Consider the following 24,781-nt stretch of genomic DNA (forward strand, 5'->3'; position numbering starts at 1 on the left):
AATGGCTTACCCCTTATCATTAGACTGTGACCTCTGGTTCTGGACTTCCCCAACATTGGGAACATTCTTCCTGCATCTAACCTGTCTAACCCCGTCAGAATTTTATATGTTTCTATGAGGTCCCCTCTCATTCTTCTGAACTCCAGTGAATACAAGCCCAGTTGATCCAGTCTTTCTTGATAGGTCAGTCCCGCCATCCCGGGAATCAGTCTGGTGAACCTTCGCTGCACTCCCTCAATAGCAATAATGTACTTCCTCAGGTTAGGAGACCAAAACTGTACACAATACTCCAGGTGTGGCCTCACCAATGCCCTGTACAACTGTAGCAACACCTCCCTGCCCCTGTACTCAAATCCCCTTGCTATGAAGGCCAACATGCCATTTGCTTTCTTAACCGCCTGCTGCACCTGCATGCCAAACTTCAATGACTGATGTACCATGACACCCAGGTCTATTTGCACCTCCCCTTTTCCTAATCTGTCACCATTCAGATAATAGTCTGTCTCTCTGTTTTTACCACCAAAGTGGATAACCTCACATTTATCCACATTATACTTCATCTGCCATGCATTTGCCCACTCACCTAACCTATCCAAGTCGCTCTGCAGCCTCACAGCATCCTCCTCGCAGCTCACACTGCCACCCAACTTAGTGTCATCCGCAAATTTGGAGATACTACATTTAATCCCCTCATCTAAATCATTAATGTACAGTGTAAACAGCTGGGGCCCCAGCACAGAACCTTGCGGTACCCCACTAGTCACTGCCTGCCATTCTGAAAAGTACCCATTTACTCCTACTCTTTGCTTCCTGTCTGACAACCAGTTCTCAATCCATGTCAGTACACTACCCCCAATCCCATGTGCTCTAACTTTGCACATCAATCTCTTGTGTGGGACCTTGTCGAACGCCTTCTGAAAGTCCAAATATACCACATCAACTGGTTCTCCCTTATCCACTCTACTGGAAACATCCTCAAAAAATTCCAGAAGATTTGTCAAGCATGATTTCCCTTTCACAAATCCATGCTGACTTGGACCTATCATGTCACCTCTTTCCAAATGCACTGCTATGACATCCTTAATAATTGATTCCATCATTTTACCCACTACCGATGTCAGGCTGACCGGTCTATAATTCCCTGTTTTCTCTCTCCCTCCTTTGGTATTACTCCTCTGAATGAAAGTATTACTCCACTTGGTGTCGGTATTACTCCTCTGTGTTTCGGTATTACTCCTCTGCATGTCGGTATTCCTCCTCTGCGTTTCAGTATAACTCCTCTGGTGACGGTGCTCCTCCTCTGGGAGAAAGTATTACTACTCTGGGTTTCGGTATTAATCCTCTGGATGTTGGTATGACTCCTCTGAATGAAAGTATTACTCCACTGGGTGTCGGTATTACTCCTCTGTGTTTCGGTATTACTCCTCTGCATGTCGGTATTTCTCCTCTACATGTCGCTATTACTCCACGGGTTTCGGTACTACTCATCTGGCTGTTGGAATACGCCTCTGGGTGACGGTATTACTCCTCTGGATGTCAGTATTACTTTGCTGGATGTCGGTATTACTCCACTGGGTGTCGGTATTACTCCTCTGGGTTTAGGGATTACTTCTCTGCATGTCGGTATTACTCCTCTGCGTTTCAGTATAACTCCTCTGGTGACGGTGCTCCTCCTCTGGGAGAATGTATTACTACTCTGGGTTTCGGTATTAGTCCTCTGGATGTTGGTATTACTCCTCTGAATGAAAGTATTACTCCACTGGGTGTCGGTATTACTCCTCTGCATGTCGGTATTTCTCCTCTGCATGTCGCTATTACTCCTCTGGGTTTCGGTACTACTCATCTGGCTGTTGGAATACTCCTCTGGGTGACGGTATTACTCCTCTAGATGTCGGTATTACTCCTCTGGATGTAGGTATTACTATTCTGGATTTCGGTATAACTGCGCTGGGTGAATATATTACGCTTCTATGTGTCGGTATTACTCCTCTGGATGCCGGCCTTACTCCTCTGATTGACGGTATTACTCCTCTGGGTGTCGGTATTACTCCACTGGGTGTCGGTAGTACTCATGTGGGTGCCAGTATTACTCCCCTGGTTGAAAATATTACTGCTCTGGGTGCCAGTATTGCTCCTCTGGGTGTCAATATTACTCCTCTGGGTGTCGTCATTACTCCTCTGGCTTTTGGTATTGCTCCACTGCGTGAAAGTATTACTCCTCTGGGTGTCGGTATTACACCTCTGGATGTCGGTATTTCTCCTCTGGGTTGGTATTACTCTTCTGCATGTCAGTATTACTCTTCTGCGTATCGCTAATACTCATCTGGCTGACGGTATTACTCCTCTGGGTGTCGGTATTGCTACTCTGGGTTTCAATATTACTCATCTGGGTGAAAGTGTTACTCCTCTGGCTTACGGTATTTCTCTTCTCGATGGCGGTATTATTCGTCTGGATTTCGCTATTATTCCTCTGGGTGTCGGTATTATTCCTCTGCATGTCGATATCACTCCTCTGGGTGTCGGCATTGCTCTGGGCGTCGATATTACTGCTGGGTGAAGGTAATTCCTCTGAGGATGTAGGTATTCCACACCTGGGTAACAGTATTACTTCTCTGTGTGAAGTAATTACTCTGGGTGTCTATGTTACTCCTCTGGGTGACGGTATTACTCCTCTGGATGTCAGTATCACTTTGCTGGATGTCGGTATTACTCCTGGGTGTGTCGGTATTACTCCTCTGGACATAGGTATTACTCCTCTGGATGTAGGAATTACTCCTCTGGGTGTCGACATTGCTCCACTGGGTGTCAGTATTAGTCCGCTGGGTACAAATATTACTCCTCTGGGTGTCGGTATTGCTCCTCTGGGTGTTAATATTACTCATCTGTGTGAAAGTATTACTCCTCTGGGTTTCGGTATTTCTCTTCTGGATGGCGGTATTATTCGTCTGGATTTCGCTATTACTCATCTGGGTGTCGGTATTACTCTCCTGGATGTCGGTATCACTCCTCTGGGTGGCGGCATTGCTCTGGGCGTCGATATTACTCCTCTGGGTGACTGTATTACTCCTCTGGATGCCGGTATTACACACCTGGATGACAGTATTACTCCTCTAGTAAACAGTATTACTTCTCTGTGTGACGGCATTACTCTGGGTGTCGATATTACTCCTCTGGGTGACGATATTACCCCTCTGTATGTCGGTATTACTTGCTGGGTGTCGGTATAACTCCTGTCGGTGACGGTATAACTCCCCTCCATGACTGTATTACTCCTCTGGATATCGGTATTGCTCCCCTGGGTGAAAGTATTACTCATCTGGGTGCCTGCTTTACTCTTCTGGGTGACGCCATTACTCCTCTGGATGTCGCTATTACTCCTCTGGCTGTCGGTATTACTCCTCTGGGTGACGCTATTACTCCTCTGGGTGACAGTATTACTCCTCTAGGTATCGGTATTACACCTCTCGGTGACGGTTTTACGCCGCTGGGTGAAAGTATTAATCCTCTGGGTGTCGGTATTACACCTCTGGATGTCGGTATTACTCATCTGGGTTGATATTACTGGTCTGGGTGTCAGTATTACTCCTCTGCGTATCGGTATTACACCTCTGGGTGTCGGTATCACTCATCCGGTGCCGGTTTTACTCCTGTCGACATAGGTATTACTCCTCTGGATGTCGGTATTACTCCTCTGGGTGTCGGTAGCGCTCCTCTGGGTGTCGGTACTGCTCCACTGGGTGAAAATGTTACTCCTCTGGGTGTCGGTATTGCTCCTCTGGGCGCCAATATTACTCATCTGGGTGAAAGTATTACTCCTCTGGGTTTCGGTATTACGCCTCTGGGTGTCGGCATTAATCCTATTGATATCGGTATCACTCCTCTGGGTGACGGCATTGCTATGGGCGTCGATATTACTCTTCTGGGTGACAGTATTACTCTTCTGGATATCGGTATTACACACCTGGTTGACAGTATTACTCCTCAAGGTGACAGTATTACTCCATTGTGTGACGGCATTACTCTGGGTGTCGATATTACTCCTCGGTGTGACGTTATTACTCCTCTGGATGTCGGTATTACTTTGCTGGGTCTCGGTATTACTCCTGTCGGTGATGGTATAACTCCCCTGGGTGACCGTATTACTCCTCTGGATATCGGTATTACTCCACTGGGTGCAAGTATTACTCCTCTGGGTGGCCCTATTACTCCTCTGGGTGACCTTATTACTTCTCTAGACGTCGCTATTACTCATTTGGATGTCGGTATTACTCCTTTGGGTGACGATATTATTCCTCTGGGCGTCGGTATTGCTCCTCTGGGTGTCAACATTACTCATCTGGGTGCCGTAATTACGCCTCTGGGTGTCGGTATTACTCTGCTGGGTGAAGGTATTACTCCTCTGGGTGGCTCTATTACACCTCTGGATGTCGGGAATACTCCTCTGGGTTGGTATTATTAATCTGCGTGTAAGCATTACTCCTCTGCGTATCGGTAATACTACTTTGGGTGAATGTATTACTCCTGAGGGTGGCGGTATTACCCCGCTGGACGTAGGTATTACTCCTCTGTAAGTAGCAATTACTACTCTGGGTCTAGGTATTGCTCATCTGGGTGTCACTATTACTCTCCTGGGTGGAAGTATTACTCCTCTGAGTTTCGGCATTGCTCCTCTGGATGGCGGTATTATTCGTCTGGACTTCGCTATTACTCCTCTGGGTGTCGGTATTACTCCTCTGGTTGTCGGTATCACTCCTAGGCGTGATGACATTACTCTGGGTGTCGATATTACTCCTCTGGGTGACAATATTACTCCTCTGGATGTCGGCATTACTTTGCTGGATGTCGGTATTACTCCTGCCGTTGAAGGTATAACTCCCCTGGGTGACCGTATTACTCCTCTGGATATCGGTATTACTCCCCTGGGTGAAAGTATTACTCCTCTGCGTGTCCGTATTACTCCTCTGGGTGACGCTATTACTCATCTGGATGTCGCTATTACCACTCTGGCTGTCGGTATTACTCCTCTGGGTGTCGGTACTGCTCCTCTGCATGAAAATGTTACTCCACTGGTGTCGGCATTGCACCTCTGGTCGTCCATATTACTCATCAGGGTGAAAGTAGTACTCCTCTGTGTTTCGGTATTACTCCTCTGGATGGCGGTATTATTCCTCTGGATTTCGCTATTGCGCCTCTGGGTGTAGGTATTTCTCCTCTGGATGTCGGGATCACTCCTCTGGGTGACGGCATTGATCTGGGCGTCGATATTACTCTTCTGGGGGACAGTATTACTCCTCTGGATATCGTGTTTCACACCTGGGTGACAGTTTTACTCCTCTAGGTGACAGTATTACTCCTTTGTGTGACGACATTACTCTGGGTGTCGATATTACTCCTCTGTGTGACGGTATTACTCCTCTGAATGTCGGTATTACTTTGCTGGGTGTCGGTATTACTGCTGTCGGTGATGGCATATCTCTCCTGGGTGACCGCATTACTCCTCTGGATATCGGCATTACTCCCCTGGATGAAAGTATTACTCCTCTGCATGTCTGTATTACTCCTCTGGATGACGCTATTACTCTTCTGCATGTCGCTATTACTCCTCTGGCTGTCGGTATTACATACTCTGGGTGATGCCATTACTCCTCTGGGTGACGCTATTACTCCGCTGGGTGAAAGTATTAATCCTCTGGGTGTCGGTATTACACCTCTGGATGTCGGTATTACACATCTGGGTTGATATTAATCGTCTGGATGTCAGTATTACTCCGTTGCGTATCGGTATTAATGCTCTGGGTGTCGGTATTACTCATCCGGGTGCCGGTATTACTCCTGTCGGCGTAGGTATTACTCCTCTGGATGTCGATATTACTCCTCTGGCTGTCGGTATTACTCCTCTGGATGATGCCATTACTCCTCTGGGTGACACTATTACTCCGCTGGGTGAAAGTATTACTCCTCTGCATGTCTGTATTACTCCTCTGGGTGACGCTATTACTCTTCTGGATGTCGCTATTACTCCTCTGGCCATCGGTATTACTCCTCTGGGTGATGCCATTACTCCTCTGGGTGACGCTATTACTCAGCTGGGTGAAAGTATTAATCCTCTAGGTGTCGGTATTACACCTCTGGATGTCGGTATTACTCATCTGGGTTGATATTAATCGTCTGGATGTCAGTATTACTCCTTTGCGTATCGGTATTACTCCTCTGAGTGTCGGTATTACTCATCCGGGTTCCGATATTACTCCTGTCGGCGTAGGTATTACTCCTCTGGATGTCGATATTACTCCTCTGGGTGGCGGTAGCGCTCCTCTGGTGTGTCGGTACTGCTCCTCTGCGTGCAAATGTTTCTCCACTGGTGTCGGTATTGCTCCTCTGGTCGACCATATTACTCATCGGGGTGAAAGTTGTACTCCTCTGTGTTTCGGCATTACTCCTCTGGATGGCGGTATTATTCCTCTAGATTTCGCTATTACCCCTCTGGGTGTCGGTATTTCTCCTCTGGATGTCGGTATCACTCCTCTGGGTGACGGCATTGCTCTGGACGTCGATATTACTCTTCTGGGTGACAGTATTACTCCTCTGGATATCGGTATTTCACACCAGGGTGACAGTTTTTCTCCTCTAGGTGACATTATTACTCCTTTGTGTGACGGAATTACTCTGGGTGTCGCTATTACTCCTCTGGGTAGCGGCATTACTCCTCTGGATGTCGGTATTACTTTTCTGGGTATCGGTATTACTGCTGTCGGTGATGGCATATCTCTCCTGGGTGACGGTATTACTCCTCTGGATATCGGTATTACTCCACTGGGTGCAAGTATTGCCCCTCTGGGTGTCGGTATTGCTGCTCTGGGTGACGCTATTACACCTCTGGATATCGCTATTACTCATCTGGATGTCGGTATTACTCCTCTGGTTGTCGGGATTACTCCCCTGGATGTCGGTATCACTCCTCTAGGTGGCGGCATTGCTCTGGGCGTCGCTATTACTCATCTGGGTGACGGTATTACTCCTCTGGATGTCGGTATTACACCCCTGAGTGGCAGTATTACTCCTCTAGTTAACAGTATTACTTCTCTGTGTGACGGCATTACTCTGGGAGTCGATATTACTCATCTGGGTGACGATATTACTCCACTGTATGTCGGTATTACTTGCTGGGTGTCGGTATTATTCCTGTCGGCGACGGTATAACTCCCCTCCGTGACTGTATTACTCCTCTGGATATCGGTATTGCTCCCCTGGGTGCAAGTATTACTCATCTGGGTGTCCGCTTTACTCCTCTGGGTGACGCCATTACACCTCTGGATATCGCTATTACTCCTCTGGTTGACGCTATTACTCCACTGGGTGACAGTATTACTCCTCTAGATATCGGTATTACTCCTCTCGGTGAAGGTTTTACTCCGCTGGGTGAAAGTATTAATCCTCTGGGTGTCGGTATTACATCTCTGGTTGTCGGTATTACTCATCTGGGTTGATACTACTCGTCTGGGTGTCAGTATTACTCCTCTGCGTATCGGTATTAATCATCTGGATGTCGGTATCACTCTTCCGGGTGCCGGTATTACTTCTGTCGACATAGGTATTACTCCTCTGGATGTCGGTATTACTGCTGTCGGTGTCGGTAGCGCTCCTCTGGTGTGTCGGTATTGCACACCTGGATGGCAGTAATACTCCACTAGTTAACAGTATTACTTCTCTGTGTGACGGCATTACACTGGGAGTCGAGATTACTCATCTGGGTGACGATATTACTCCTCTGTATGTCAGTATTAATTACTGGGTGTCGCTATTACTCCTGTCGGCGACGGTATAACTCCCCGCCGTGACTGTATTACTCCTCTGGATATCGGTATTGCTCCCCTGGGTGAAAGTATTACTCATCGGGGTGTCCGCTTTACTCCTCTCGGTAACGCCATTACTCCCCTGGAGGTCGCTATTACTCCTCTGGGTGACGCTATTACTCCTCTGGGTGACAGTATTACTCTTCTAGATATCGGTATTACTCCTCTCGGTGACGGTTTTACTCCGTTGGGTGAAAGTATTAATCCTCTGGGTGTCGGTATTACACCTCTGGATGTCGGTATTACTCACCTGGGTTGATATTACTCATCTGCATGTCTGTATTACTCCTCTGGGTGACGCTATTACTCATCTGGATGTCGCTATTACTCTTCTGGCTGTCGGTATTACTCCTCTGGGTGATGCCATTACTCCTCTGGGTGACGCTATTACTCCGCTGGGTGAAAGTATTCATCCTCTGGGTGTCGGTATTACACCTCTGGATGTCGGTATTACTCATCTGGGTTGATATTAATCGTCTGGATGTCAGTATTATACCTTTGCGTATCGGTATTACTCCTATGGGTGTCGGTATTACTCATAAGGGTGCCGGTATTACTCCTGTCGGCGTAGGTATTACTCCTCTGGATGTCGATATTACTCCTCTGGGTGTCGGTAGCGCTCATCTGGGTGTCGGTACTGCTCCTCTGCGTGAAAATGTTTCTCCACTGGTGTCGGTATTGCTCCTCTGGTCGTCAATATTACTCATCAGGGTGAAAATGGTACCCCTCTGTGTTTCGGCATTACTCCTCTGGATGGCGGTATTATCCCTCTGGATTTCGCTATTACCCCTCTGGGTGTCGGTATCTCTCCTCTGGATGTCGGTATCACTCCTCTGGGTGACGGCATTGCTCTGGACGTCGGTATTACTCTTCTGGGTGACAGTATTACTCCTCTGGATATCGGTATTTCACACCTGGTTGACAGTATTACTCCTCTAGGTGACAGTATTACTCCTTTGTGTGACGGCATTACTCTGGGTGTCGATATTACTCCTCTGGGTGATGGTATTACTCCTCTGGATGTCGGTATTACTTTGCTGGGTGTCGGTATTACTGCTGTCGGTGATGGCATATCTCTCCTGGGTGACCACATTACTCCTCTGGATATCGGTATTACTCCACTGGGTGCAAGTATTACTCCTCTGGGTGTCGGTATTGCTCCTCTGGGAGACGCTATTACTCCTCTGGATATCGCTATTACTCATCTGGATGTCGGTATTACTCCTCTGGGTGACGATATTACTCCTATGGGTGACAGTAAAACTCCTCTGGATGTCGGTATTACTCCTCTGGGTGACGGCATTACTCCTCTGAGTGAAAGTATTACTCCTCTGGGTGTCGGTATTACTCCTCTGGGTTTAGGGATTACTTCTCTGCATGTCGGTATTCCTCCTCTGCGTTTCAGTATAACTCCTCTGGTGACTGTGCTCCTCCTGTGGGAGAAAGTATTACTACTCTGGGTTTCGGTATTACTCCTCTGGATGTTGGTATTACTCCTCTGAATGAAAGTATTGCTCCACTGGGTGTCGGTATTACTCCTCTGTGTTTCGGTATTACTCCTCTGCATGTCGGTATTTCTCCTCTGCATGTCGCTATTACTCCTCAGGGTTTCGGTACTACTCATCTGGCTGTTGGAATACTCCTCTGGGTGACTGTATTACTCTTCTAGATGAAGGTATTACTCATCTGGATTTAGGTATTACTATTCCGGATGTCGGTATTACTGCGCTGGGTGAATATATTACGCTTCTGTGTGTCGGTATTACTCCTCTGGATGCCGGCATTACTCATCTGATTGACGGTATTACTCCTCTGTGTGTCGGTATTACTCCACTGGGTGTCGGTATTACTCATGTGGGTGCCAGTATTACTCCCCTGGTTGAATATATTACTCCTCTGGGTGTCAGTATTGCACCTCTGGGTGTCGTTATTACTCCTCTGGCTTTTGGTATTACTCCACTGCGTGAAAGTATTACACCTCTGGATGTCGGTATTACTCCTCTGGGTTGGTATTACTCGTCTGCGTGTCAGTATTACTCTTCTGCGTATCGGTAATACTCATCTGGCTGACGGTATTACTCCTCTGGGTGTCGGTATTGCTAATCTGGGTTTCAATATTACTCATCTGGGTGAAAATGTTACTCCTCTGGCTTACGGCATTTCTCTTCTCGGTGGCGGTATTATTCGTCTGGATTTCGCTATTATTCCTCTGGGTGTCGGTATTACTCCTCTGGGTTTCAATATTACTCATCTGGGTGAAAGTGTTACTCCTCTGGCTTACGGCATTTCTCTTCTCGACGGCGGTATTATTCGTCTGGATTTCGCTATTATTCCTCTGGTGTCGGCATTACTCCTCTGGATGTCAGTATCACTTTGCTGGATGTCGGTATTACTTCTGGGTGTGTCGGTATTACTCCTCTGGACATAGGTTTTACTCCTCTGGATGTAGGAATTACTCCCCTGGATGTCGGTATCACTCCTCTGGGTATCAGTATTACTCCGCTGGGTACATATATTACTCCTCTGTGTGTCGGTATTGCTCCTCTGGGTGCCGGTATTACACACCTGGATGGCAGTATTACTCCTCTAGTTGACAGTATTACTTCTCTGTGTGACGGCATTACTCTGGGTGTCGATATTACTCCTCTGGGTGACGATATTACTCCTCTGTATGTCGGTATTACTTGCTGGGTTTCGGTATTACTCCTGTCGGTGACGGTATAACTCCCCTCCGTGACTGTATTACTCCTCTGGATATCGGTATTGCTCCCCTGGGTGAAAGTATTGCTCATCTGGATGTCCGCTTTACTCCTCTAGGTGACGCCATTACTCCTATGGATGTCACTATTACTCCTCTGGCTGTCGGTATTACTTCTCTGGGTGACGCTATTACTCCTCTGGGTGACAGTATTACTCCTCTAGATATCGTTATTACTCCTCTCGGTGACGGTTTTACTGCGTTGGGTGAAAGTATTAATCCTCTGGGTGTCGGTATTATATGTCTGGATGTCGGTATTACTCATCTGGGTTGATATTACTGGTCTGGGTGTCAGTATTACTCATCTGCGTATCGGTATTACTCCTCTGGTTGTCGGTATCACTCATCCGATGCCGGTTTTACTCCTGTTGACATAGGTATTACTCCTATGGATGTCGATATTACACCTCTGGGTGTCGGTAGCGCTCCTCTGGGTGTCGGTACTGCTCCACTGGGTGAAAAAATTACTCCTCTGGGTGTCGGTATTGCTCCTCTTGGCGTCAATATTACTCATCTGGGTGAAAGTATTACTCCTCTGGGTTTCGGTATTACGCCTCTGGGTGTCGTCGGCATTAATCCTGCTGATGTCGGTATCACTCCTCTGGGTGACGGCATTGCTCTGGGCGTCGATATTACTCTTCTGGGTGACAGTATTACTCCTCTGGATATCGGTATTTCACACCTGGTTGACAGTATTACTCCTCTAGGTGACAGTATTACTCCTTTGTGTGACGGCATTACTCTGGGTGTCGATATTACTCCTCGGTGTGACGTTATTACTCCTCTGGATGTCGGTATTACTTTGCTGGGTGTCGGTATTACTTCTGTCGGTGATGGTATAACTCCCCTGGGTGACCGTATTACTCCTCTGGATATCGGTATTACTCCACTGGGTGAAAATATTACTCATCTGGGTATCGGTATTACTCCTCTGGGTGGCCCTATTACTCCTCTGTGTGGCAATATTACTCCTCTGGACGTCGCTATTACTCATCTGGATGTCGGTATTACTCCTTTGGGTGACGTTATTACTCCTCTGGGCGTCGGTATTGCTCCTCTGGGTGTCAATATTACTCATCTGGGTGTCGTAATTACGCCTCTGGGTGCGGTATTACTCAGCTGGGTGAAGGTATTACTCTTCTGGGTGTCGCTATTACACCTCTGGATGTCGGGAATACTCCTCTGGGTTGGTATTACTAATCTGCGTGTAAGTATTACTCCTCTGCGTATCGGTTATACTACTTTGGGTGACTGTATTACTCCTGAGCGTGGCGGTATTACCCCGCTGGACGTAGGTATTACTCCTCTGGAAGTAGGAATTACTACTCTGGGTGTAGGTATTGCTCCTCTGGGTGTCAATATTACTCGCCTGGGTGGAAGTTTTACTCCTCTGAGTTTCGGCATTTCTCCTCTGGATGGCGGTATTATTCGTCTGGATTTCGCTATTACTCCTCTGGGTGTCGGTATTACTCCTCTGGTTGTCGGTATCACTCCTATGCGTGATGGCATTAATCTGGGTGTCGATATTACTCCTCTGGGTGACGATATTACTCCTCTGGATGTCGGCATTACTTTGCTGGATGTCGGTATTACTCCTGCCGTTGAAGGTATAACTCCCCTGGGTGACCGTATTACTCCTCTGGATATCGGTATTACTCCCCTGGGTGTAAGTATTACTCCTCTGCGTGTCCATATTACTCCACTGGGTGACGCTATTACTCATCTGGATGTCGGTATTACACCTCTGGATATCGGTCTTACTCATCTGGGTTGATATTAATCGTCTGGGTTCAGTATTACTCCTTTGCGTATCGGTATTACTCCTCTGGGTGTCGGTATTAATCATCCGGTGCCGGTATTACTCCTGTCGACGTAGGTATTACTCTTCTGGATGTCGGTATTACACCTCTGGGTATCGGTAGCGCTCCTCTGGGTGTCGGTACTGCTCCACTGGGTGCAAATGTTACTCCTCTGGATGTCGGTATTGCTCCTCTGGGCGTCAATATTACTCATCTGGGTGAAAGTATTACTCCTCTCGGTTTCGGTATTACTCCTCTGGGTGTCGGCATTAATCCTATTGATGTCGGTATCACTCCTCTGGGTGACGGCATTGCTCTGGGCGTCGATATTACTCTTCTGGGTGACAGTATTACTCCTCTGGATATCGGTATTTCACACCTGGTTGACAGTATTACTTCTCTAGGTGACAGTATTACTCCTTTGTGTGACGGCATTACTCTGGGTGTCGATATTACTCCTCGGTGTGACGGTATTACTCCTCTGGATGTCGGTATTACTTTGCTGGGTGTCGGTATTACTTCTGTCGGTGATGGTATAACTCCCCTGGGTGACCGTATTACCTCTCTGGATATCGGTATTGCTCCCCTGGGTGAAAGTATTACTCATCTGGGTGCCTGCTTTACTCTTCTGGGTGACGTCATTACTCCTCTGGATGTCGCTATTACTCCTCTGGCTGTCGGTATCACTCCTCTGAATGACGCTATTACTCCTCTGGGTGACAGTATTACTCCTCTGGGTATCGGTATTACTCCTCTCGGTGACGGTTTTACTCCGCTGGTGAAAGTATTAATCCTCTGGGTGTCGGTATTACGCCTCTGGATGTCGGTATTACTCATCTAGGTTGATATTACTGGTCTTCGTTTCAGTATTACTCCTCTGCGTATCGGTATTGCTCCTCTGGGTGTCGGTATCACTCATCCGGTGCCGGTTTTACTCCTGTCGACATAGGTATTACTCCTCTGGATGTCGGTATTACTCCTCTGGGTGTCGGTAGCGCTCCTCTGGATGTCGGTACTGCTCCACTTGGTGAAAATGTTACTCCTCTGGGTGTCGGTATTGCTCCTCTGGGCGTCAATATTACTCATCTGGGTGAAAGTGTTACTCCTCTGGGTTTCGGTATTACGCCTCTGGGTGTCGGCATTAATCCTATTGATGTCGGTATCACTCCTCTGGGTGAGGGCATTGCTATGGGCGTCGATATTTCTCTTCTGGGTGACAGTATTACTCCTCTGGATATCGGTATTTCACACCTGGTTGACAGTATTACTCCTGAAGGTGACAGTATTACTCCATTGTGTGACGGCATTACTCTGGGTGTCGATATTACTCCTCGGTGTGACGTTACTACTCCTCTGGATGTCGTTATTACTTTGCTGGGTGTCGGTATTACTCCTGTCGGTGATGGTATAACTCCCCTGGGTGACCGTATTACTCCTCTGGATATCGGTATTACTCCACTGGGTGTCGGTATTACTCCTCTGGGTGGCCCCATTACTCCTCTGGCTGGCCCTATTACTCCTCTGGGTGACCCTAGTACTCCTCTGGACATCGATATTACTCATCTGGATGTCGGTATTACTCCTTTGGGTGACGATATTACTCCTATGGTTGACGGTATTACTACTCTGGATATCGGTATTACTCCTCTGGGTGAAAGTATTACTCCTTTGGGCGTCGGTATTACTCCTCTGGGTGTCAATATTACTCATCTGGGTGTCGTAATTACGCCTCTGGGTGTTGGTATTACTCTGATGGGTGAAAGTATTACTCGTCTGGGTGTCGCTATTACACCTCTGGATGTCGGGAATACTCCTCTTGGTTCGTATTATAATCTGCGTGTAAGTATTACTCCTCTGCGTATCAGTAATACTAATTTGGGTGACTGTATTACTCCTGAGCGTGGCGGTATTACCCCGCTGGACGTAGGTATTACTCCTCTGGAAGTAGGAATTACTACTCTGGGTGTAGGTATTGCTCCTCTGGGTGTCAATATTACTCGCCTGGGTGGAAGTATTACTACTCTGAGTTTCGGCATTTCTCCTCTGGATGGCGGTATTATTCGCCTGGATTTCGCTATTACTCCTCTGGGTGTCGGTATTACTCCTCTGGTTGTCGGTATCACTTCTATGCGTGATGGCATTAATCTGGGTGTCGATATTACTCCTCTGGGTGACGATATTACTCCTCTGGATGTCGGCATTTCTTTGCTGGATGTCGGTATTACTCCTGCCGTTGAAGGTATAACTCTCCTGGGTGACCGTATTACTCCTCTGGATATCGGTATTAATCCCCTGGGTGTAAGTATTACTCCTCTGCGTGTCCGTATTACTCCTCTTGGTGACGCTATTACTCATTTGGATGTCACTATTACTCCTCTGGCTGTCGGTATTACTCCTCTGGGTGAGGCCATTACTCATCTGGGTGACGCTATTACTCCGTTGAGTGAAAGTATTAATCCTCTGGATGTCGGTATTACACCTCTGGATGTCGGTATTACTTATCTGTGTTGATATTAATCGTCTGGGTTCAGTATTACTCCTTTGCGTATCGGTATTACTCCTCTGGGTGTCGGTATTACTCATCCGGTATTGCTCCTGTCGACGTAGGTATTACTCCTCTGGATGTCGACATTACACCTCTGGGTGTCGGTAGCGCTCCTCTGGGTGTCGGTACTGCTTCTCTGCCTGAAAATGTCTCTCCACTGATGTCGGCATTGCACCTCTGGTCGTCCATATTACTCATCAGGTTGAAAGTAGTACTCCTCTGTGTTTCGGTATTACTCCTCTGGATGGCGGTATTATTCCTCTGGATTTCGCTATTGCGCCTCTGGGTGTAGGCATTTCTTCTCTGGATGTCGGTATCACTCCTCTGGGTGACGGCATTGCTCTGGGCGTCGATATTACTCTTCTGGGTGGCGGTATTACTCCTTTGGATTGATTTACTCGTCTGGATGCCGATATTACTTCTCTGCGAGTCGGTATTACTCCTCTGGTTGTCGGCATTGCTCCACTGATTGTCAATATTACTCCTCTGGGAGAAAGTATTACTCCTCTGGGGTTCGGTATTACTCCTCTGGATGACGGCATTACTCCTCTGAGTGAAAGTATTACTCCTCTGGGTGTCGGTATTACTCCTCTGGGTTTAGGAATTACTTCTCTGCATGCCGGTATTCCTCCTCTGCGTTTCAGTATAACTCCTCTGGTGACGGTACTCCTCCTCTGGGAGAAAGTATTGCTACTTTGGGTTTCGGTATTACTCCACTGGATGTTGGTATTACTCCTCTGAATGAAAGTATTACTCCACTGGGTGTCGGTATTACTCCTCTGTCTTTCGGTATTACTCCTCTGCATGTCGGTATTTCTCCTCTGCATGTCGCTATTACTCATCTGGGTTTCGGTACTACTCATCTGGCGGTTGGAATACTCCTTTGGTTGACAATATTACTCCTCTGGATTTCGGTATTTATTACTCATCTGGGTTTCGGTACTACTCATCTGGCGGTTGGAATACTCCTTTGGTTGACAATATTACTCCTCTGGATTTCGGTATTATTCCTCTGCAGGTCGGTATTACTCGTCTGGGTGACAGTATTACTCGACAGTATAACTCATCTGCATGACGGTATTACTGTTCTGAGTGTCGGTGTTACTCCTCTGGGTTTCGGTATTACTCCTCTGCGTGTCTGTATTACTCCTCTGGTGATGGTATTCCTCCTCTGGGTGTCGCCATTGCTTCTCTGGGTGTCAATATTACTCCTCTGGGAGAAAGTATTACTCCTCTCGGTTTCGGTATTACTCCTCTGGGTGGAAATATTACTCCTCTGAATGAAAGTATTACTCCACTGGGTGTCGGTATTACTCCTCTGTCTTTCGGTATTACTCCTCTGCATGTCGGTATTTCTCCTCTGCATGTCGCTATTACTCATCTGGGTTTCGGTACTACTCATCTGGCGGTTGGAATACTCCTTTGGTTGACAATATTACTCCTCTGGATTTCGGTATTTATTACTCATCTGGGTTTCGGTACTACTCATCTGGCGGTTGGAATACTCCTTTGGTTGACAATATTACTCCTCTGGATTTCGGTATTATTCCTCTGCAGGTCGGTATTACTCGTCTGGGTGACAGTATTACTCGACAGTATAACTCATCTGCATGACGGTATTACTGTTCTGAGTGTCGGTGTTACTCCTCTGGGTTTCGGTATTACTCCTCTGCGTGTCTGTATTACTCCTCTGGTGATGGTATTCCTCCTCTGGGTGTCGCCATTGCTTCTCTGGGTGTCAATATTACTCCTCTGGGAGAAAGTATTACTCCTCTCGGTTTCGGTATTACTCCTCTGGGTGGAAATATTACTCCTCTGAATGAAAGTATACTCCTCTGGGTGTCGGTAATACTCCTCTGGGTTTCAGTATTACTCCTCTGCAGGTCGGTATTACTCGTCTGGGTGACAGTGTTACTCGACAGTATAACTCATCTGCATGACGGTATTACTGTTCTGAGTGTCGGTGTTACTCCTCTGGGTTTCGGTATTACTCCTCTGCGTGCCTGTATTACTCCTATGGTGATGGTATTCCTCCTCTGGGTGTCGGCATTGCTTCTCTGGGTGTCAATATTACTCCTCTGGGAGAAAGTATTACTCCTCTCGGTTTCGGTATTACTCCTCTGGGTGGAAATATTACTCCTCTGAATGAAAGTATACTCCTCTGGGTGTCGGTAATACTCCTCTGGGTTTCAGTATTACTCCTCTGCATGTCGGTATTACTCCTCTGGATGACGCTATTACTCCTCTTGGTTTCGGTACTACTCATCTGGCTGTCGGAATACTCCTCTGGGTGACGGTATTACGCCTCTGGGTGTCGGTATTACTCCTCAGAGTGTAGTTATTACTATTCTGGATGTCGGTGTTACTGCTCTGGGTGACTATATTACGCCTCTGTGTGTCGGTATTACTCCTCAGGCCCCAGTATTCCTCCACTGGTTGAAAGTATTAATCATCTGGGTGTCAGCATTACACCTCTGGATGTCGGTATTACTCCTCTGGATTGATGTTACTCGTCTAGATGCCGATATTACTTTTCTGCGAGTCGGTATTACTACTCTGGTTGTCAGCATTGCTCCACTGCGTGTCAATATTACTCCTCTGGGAGAAAGTATTATTCCTCTGGGTTTCGACATTACTCCTCTGGATGACGGCATTACTCCTCTGAGTGAAAGTATTACTCCTCTGGGTGTCGTTATTACTCCTCTGAGCTTAGGGATTACTTCTCTGCATGTCGGTATTCCTCCTCTGCGTTTCAGTATAACTCCTCTGGTGACTGTGCTCCTCCTCTAGGAGAAAGTATTACTACTCTGGGTTTCGGTATTGCTCCTCTGGATGTTGGTATTACTCCTCTGAATGAAAGTATTACTCCACTGTGTGTCGGTATTACTCCTCTGTCTTTCGGTATTACTCCTCTGCATGTCGGTATTTCTCCTCTGCATGTCGCTATTACTCCTCTGGGTTTCGGTACTACTCATCTGGCTGTTGGAATACCCCTCTGGGTGACAATAGCACTCCTCTGGATGTCGGTATTACTCCTCTGCAGGTCGGTATTACTCCTCTGGGTGACAGTATTACTCGACAGTAGAACTCATCTGCATGACGGTATTACTGTTCTGGGTGTTGGTGTTACTCCTCTGGGTTTCGGTATTACTCCTCTGCGTGTCTATATTCCTCATCTGGGTGTCGGCATTGCTTCTCTGGGTGTCAATATTACTCCTCTGGGAGAAAGTATTACTCCTCTCGGTTTCGGTATTACTCCTCTGGGTGGAAATATTACTCCTCTGAATGAAAGTATACTCCTCTGGGTGTCTATAATACTCCTCTGGGTTTCGGTATTACTCATCTGGAGGTCGCTATTACTCCTCTTGGTTTCGGTACTACTCATCTGGCTGTCGGAATACTCCTCTCGGTGACGGTATTACGCCTCTGGATGTCGGTGTTACTCCTCTGGACGCCAGTATTCCTCCCCTGGTTGAAAATATTACTCCTCTGGGTGTCGGTATTGCTCCTCTGAGTGTCAATATTACTCTTCTGGGTGTCGTTATTCCTCCTCTGGCTGTCCGTATTACTCCGCTGGGTGAAAGTATTACTCTTCTGCGTGTCAGTATTACACATCTGGATGTCGGCATTACTCCTCTCGGTTGGTAATACTCGTCTGCGTGTCAGTATTACTCCTCTGTTTATCGGTAATACTACTCTGCGTGTCAGAATTACTGCTCTGGGTGAAAGAATTACTCCTCTGGGTGTCAGTATTACACCTCTGGATGTCGGCATTACTCCTCTGGTTTGATATTACTCGTCTGGATGTCGATATTACTTCTCTGCGTTTCGGTATTACTCCTCTGGTGACGGTATTCCTAATATGGGTGTCGGTATTACTCCTCTGGATGTCGGTCTTACTCATCTGGATAATGATATTACTCCTGTGAGGTTGGGTATTACTCCCCTGGATGAAAGTATTCCTCCTTTGCGTGTCGGTATTACACCTCTGGGTTTCGGTATTACTCCTCTGGATGACGATATTACTACTCTGAATGAAAGTATTACTCCTCTGGGTATCAGTATTATTCCTATGGGTTTAGTGATTACTCCTCTGCATGCCAGTATTACTCTTCTGGATGTCGCTATTACTCCGCTGGCTGTTGGTACTACTCACCTAGGTTTCGGAATAGTCCTCTGGGTGACGATAGTACGCCTCTGGATGTCGGTATTACTCCTCTGGCTGTAGGTATTACTACACTGGATGAAAGTATTACTCCCCTGGGTGAGAGTATTACTCCTCTGGATGTCGGTATTACTGCTCTGGGTGACGCTATTACTCAATTGGGTTTCGGTATTACTCCTCTGGGTGAAGGTATTACACGTCTAGGTGACAGTATTACTCCTCTAGATATCGGTATTACTCCTCTGGGTGAAGCCATTACTCATTTGGGTGTCGCTATTATTCATCTGGATGTCGGTATTACCCATCTGGGTGAAATTATTACTCCTCTGGGTGTCGGTATCATTCCTCTGCCTTTCGGTAGTACTCGTCTGGGTGATGGTGTTCCGTCTCCGGGTGTCGGCATCACTCACTGGATGTCGGTATTACTCCTCTGGGTGTCGGTAATGATCCACTCCGTGTCGGTATTTCTCCTCCTGGTGTCAATATTACTACTCTGGGTGAAAGTATTACTCCTATGGGTATTGGTATTACTCCTCTGGATGTCGGTATTACTCCTCTGAGTGACTATATTACGCCTATGTGTGTCGGTATTACACCTCTGGATGTCGGTATTACTCCTCTAAATGACGGTATTACGCCAATGGGTGTCGGTATTACTCCCCAGGGTGTCGGTATTACTCCTCTGGGTGCCAGTATTACTCCTCTGGGTGAAAATATTACTCCTCTGGATGTCGGTCTTACTCATCTGGATAATGATATTACTCCTGTGAGGTTGGGTATTACTCCCCTGGATGAAAGTACTCCTCCTTTGCGTGTCGGTATTACTCCTCTGGGTGACGGTATTACTCCTTTGGTATCGATATTACTCCTCTGGGTTTCAGTATTACTCCTCTGTGTGACGGTATTACTCTGCCGGTTGTCGGTATTACTCCTCTGGTTGTCGGTATTACTTCGCTGGACGTCGGCATTACACCCCTGGGTGAGAGTATTACTCCTCTGGATGTCGGTATTACAGCTATGGGTGACGCTATTACTCAACTGGGTGTCGGTATTACTCCTCTGGGTGACGGTATTACACCTCTGGGTGGCAGTAGTACTCCTCTAGATATCGGTATTACTCCTCTGGGTGAAGTTGTTACTCATTTGGGTGTCGCTATTATTCATCTGGATGTCGGTATTACTCATCTGGGTGAAAGTATTACTCCTCTGGGTGCCGGTATTACACCGTTGGATGTCGGCATTACTCCTCTGGGTTAGTGTTACTCCTCTGGGTGTCGGTATCACTCCTCTGTGTTTTGATATTACTCGTCTAGGTGATGGTATTCCGTCTCTGGGTGCCTCTTTCACTCCCTGGATGTCGGTATTATTCCTCTGGATGTCGGTATTACTCCTCTGGGTGTCGGTAATGATCCTCTCCGTGACGGTATTGCTCCCCCGGGTGTCAATATTACTACTCTGGGTGAAAGTATTACTCCACTGATTTTCGGTATTACTCCTCTGGATGTCGGTATTACTCCTCTGGGTGAAAGTATTACTCCTCTGGGTGTCGGCATTACACCTTTGGATGTCGGCATTACTCCTCTGGGTTGGTATTACTCCTCTGGGTGTCGGTATTACTCCTCTGCGTTTTGATATTACTCGTCTAGGTGATGGTATTCCGTCTCTGGGTGTCTCTTTCACTCCCTGAATGTCGGTATTACTCCTCTGGATGTCGCTATTACTGCTCTGGGTGCCGGTAATGATCCTTTCCGTGTCGCTATTGCTCCTCCGGGTGTCAATATTACAACTCTGGGTGAAAGTATTACTCCTCTGGGTTTCGGTATTACTTCCCTGGATCACGGTATTACTCCTCTAAGTGAAAGTATTACTCATCTGGGTGTTGGTATTACTCCTCTGGGTTTCGGTATTACTCTGCTGCATGTCGGTATTACTCCTCAGGATGTCGCCATTACTCATCTGCATTTCGGTATTGCTCATCTGGTGACGGTTTTCCTCCTTTGGGAGAAAGTATGACTCCTAAGGCTTTCGGTATTACTCCTCTGAGTGGTTGTATTACTCCTCTGAGTGAAAGTATTACTCCTCTGGGTGTCGGTATTACTCCTCTGGGTTTCGGTATTACTCCTCTACATGTCGGTATTTCTCCTCTGCATCTCGCTATTACTCCTCTGGGTTTCAGTACTACTCATCTGGCTGTCGGAATACTACTCTGGGTGACGATATTACTCCTCTTGATGTCGGTATTACTCCTCTGGATGTAGGTATTACTGTTCTGGATGTCGGTATTACTGCTCTGGGTGACTCTATTACGCCTCTGTGTGTCGGTATTACACCTCTAGATGTCGGCATTACGCCTCTGATTGACGGTATTACTCCTCTGGGTGTAGGTATTACACCACTGGGTGTCGGTATTACTCATCTGGTTGTCAGTATTACTAACCTAGTTGAAAATATTACTCCTCTGGGTGTCGTTATTACACCTCTGGCTGTCGGTATTACTCCGCTGGGTGAAAGTATTACTAATCTGGGTGTCGCTATTACACCTCTGGATGTTAGTATTGCTCATCTGAGTTGGTATTACTCGTCTGCGTGTCAGTATTACTCCTCTGCGTATCGGTAACACTCATTTGGCTGAAGGTAGTACTCCTGGGGATGTCGGTATTATTCCTCTGGACGTAGGTATTACTCCTCTGGATGTAGGAATTACTCCTCTGGGTTTCGGTATTGCGCCTCTGGGTGTCAGTATTACTCTGCTGGGTTAACATATTACTCCTCTGGGTGTTGGTATTGCTCCTCTGGGTGTCAATATTACTCATCTGGGTGAAATTATTACTCCTCTGGACGTCGGTATTACTTTGCTGGGTGTCGGTATTACTCCTGTCGCTGATGGCATAACTCCGCTGGGTCACCGTATTACTCCTCTGGATATCGGTATTACTCAACTGTGTGAAAGTATTACTACTCTGGGTGACCATATTACTCGTCTGGATTTCGCTATTACTCATCTGGATGTCAATATTACTCCTCTGGGTGACGATATTACTCCTATGGGTGACAGTATTACTACTCTGGATTTCGGTCTTACTACTCTGGGAGAAAGTATTACTGTTCTGGATTTCGGTATTACTCCTCTGGATGACGGCATCCCTCCGCTGAGTGAAAATATTACTCCTCTGCGTGTCGGTATTACTCCTCTGGGTTTAGGGATTGCTCCTCTGCATATCGGTATTACTCATCTAGATGTCGCTATTACTCCACTGGATGTCGGTATTACTCCTCTGGGTGACTGTATTACTCCTTCGGGTGTCGCTATTACTCCTCTAGGTTTCGATATTACTCCTCTCGGTGAAAGTATTACTCATCTTGGAGTCAGCATTACACCTCTGGATGTCGGTATTACTCCTCTGGGTTGACATTACTCGTCTGGATGTCGATATTACTTCTCTGCGAGTCGGTATTACTCCTCTGCTTGTCGGTATTGCTCCACTGAGTGTCAATATCACTCCTCTGGGAGAAAGTATTACTCCTCTGGATTTCGGTATTACTCCTCTGGATGACGGCATTACTCCGCTGATTGAAAATCTTACACCTCCGGGTGTCGGTATTACTCCTCTGGGTTTAGGGATTACTCCTCTGCATGTCGGTATTGCTCCTCTGGATGTCGCTATTACTCGTCTGGGTATCGGTATTACTACTCCGGATGTTGGAATTACTATTCTGGGTGATTATATTACTCCTCTATGTGTCGGTATTACTTCCCTGGGTGACAGTAATGCTTCTCTGGGTTTCGGTATTACTCCTCTGGATGACGTTATTACTCCTCTGAGTGAAAGTATTACTCCCTCTGTGTGTGGGAATTACTCCTCTGTGCTTCGGTATTACTTTGCTGCTTGTCGATATTACTCCTCTGGATGTCGCCATTACCCCGCTACGTGTCGGTACTTTTCCTTTGGGTGTCGGTATTACTCAACTGGGTAATGACATTACTCGTCTGCGTGACAGTATTACTCCTCTGGATGTCTGTATTCCTCTCCTGGGTGACAGTATTACTCCTCTGGCTGACGATACTACTCATCAGTATGTCGGTATTACTCCTCTGGTTGACAGTATTACACCTCTGGGTGTCGGTATTACTCCACTGGGTGTCGGTATTACTCGTCTGGGTGTCGGTATTACTCCTCTGGTTGTCGGAATTACTCGCCTGGGTGAAAGTATTACTCGACAGTATTACTCCTCTCAGTGACCGTATTACACCTCTGGGTGACGGTATTACTCCACTGGGTGACAGTTTTGCTCGACAGTATTATTCCTCTATTTGACGGCATTATTCCTCTGGTTGTCGGTATTACTCCTCTGGGTGTCGATATTGCTCCTAAGGATGTCGCTATTACTCCTCTGGTTGGCACTATTACTCGACAGTATTACCCCTCTGGGTCACGATATTACTCATTTGGGTGTCGGTATTGCTCCTCTGGGTGTTGGTATTTCTCCTCTGGGTGAACATGTTACTCCCCTGGGTGTCAGTATTACTCCTCTGGCTTTCGGTATTACTCCTCTGGATGTCGCTATTACTCATTGCGGTGACTGAATTACTCCTCTGGGTGATGGTATTATTCATCTGCGTGGCGATATTACTCCTCTGGTGACAGTATCGCTCCTCTGGGCGACGGCATTACTCTGGATGTCGATATTACTCCTCTAGATGTCGGTATTGCTCATCTGAATGGCGATATTACTCCTCTGATGTTCGGTATTACTCTTTTGGATAACGGACTTACTCTTCTGGGTGTTGGTAGCATTCCTCTGCATGACGGTATTATTCCCTGTGTGTCGCTATTACTCCTCTGTGTGACGTTATTAATCGTCTGGATATCGGTATTACTACTTTGGTTATCGTCATTACTCCTCTGGACATCGTATTACTCCACTGGGTGCCGGCATTAATCCTCTGCATGTCGGCATTACTCTGCTCCGTGTCGGTATTACTCCTCGTGTTGACGGTATAACTCCCGTGGGTGACCATATTACTCCTCTGGATATCGGTATTACTCCACTGGGTGAGAGTATTCTTCCTCTGGGTGTCGGTAGTACTCCTCTGGATGTCGGTATTACTCCTCTGAGTGAAAGTATTACTCCTCTGGGTGTCGGTATTACACCTTTGGATGTCGGCATTACTCCTCTGGGTTGGTATAACTCCTCTGGGTGTCGGTATTACTCCTCTGCGTTTTGATATTACTCGTCTAGGTGATGGTATTCCGTCTCTGTGTGTCTCTTTAACTCCCTGGATGTCGGTATTACTCCTCTGGATGTCGCTATAACACCTCTGGGTGCCGTTAATGATCCTTTCCGTGTCGGTATTGCTCCTCTGGGTGTCAATATTACAACTCTGGGTAAAAGTATTACTCCTCTGGGTTTCGGTATTACTTCTCTGTATCACGGTATTACTCCTCTAAGTGAAAGTATTACTCATCTGGGTGTTGGTATTACTCCTCTGGGTTTCGGTATTACTCTGCTGCGTGTCGGTATTACACCTCAGGATGTCGCCATTACTCCTCTGCATTTCGGTATGGCTCATCTGGTGACGGTGTTCCTCCTCTGGGAGAAAGTATTACTCCTCAGGCTTTCGGTATTATTCCTCTGAGTGGTTGTATTACTCCTCTGAAT

This window comes from Pristiophorus japonicus, chromosome 8, assembly GCF_044704955.1.
Source record: "Pristiophorus japonicus isolate sPriJap1 chromosome 8, sPriJap1.hap1, whole genome shotgun sequence".
In the NCBI taxonomy this organism is placed as follows: domain Eukaryota; kingdom Metazoa; phylum Chordata; class Chondrichthyes; family Pristiophoridae; genus Pristiophorus; species Pristiophorus japonicus.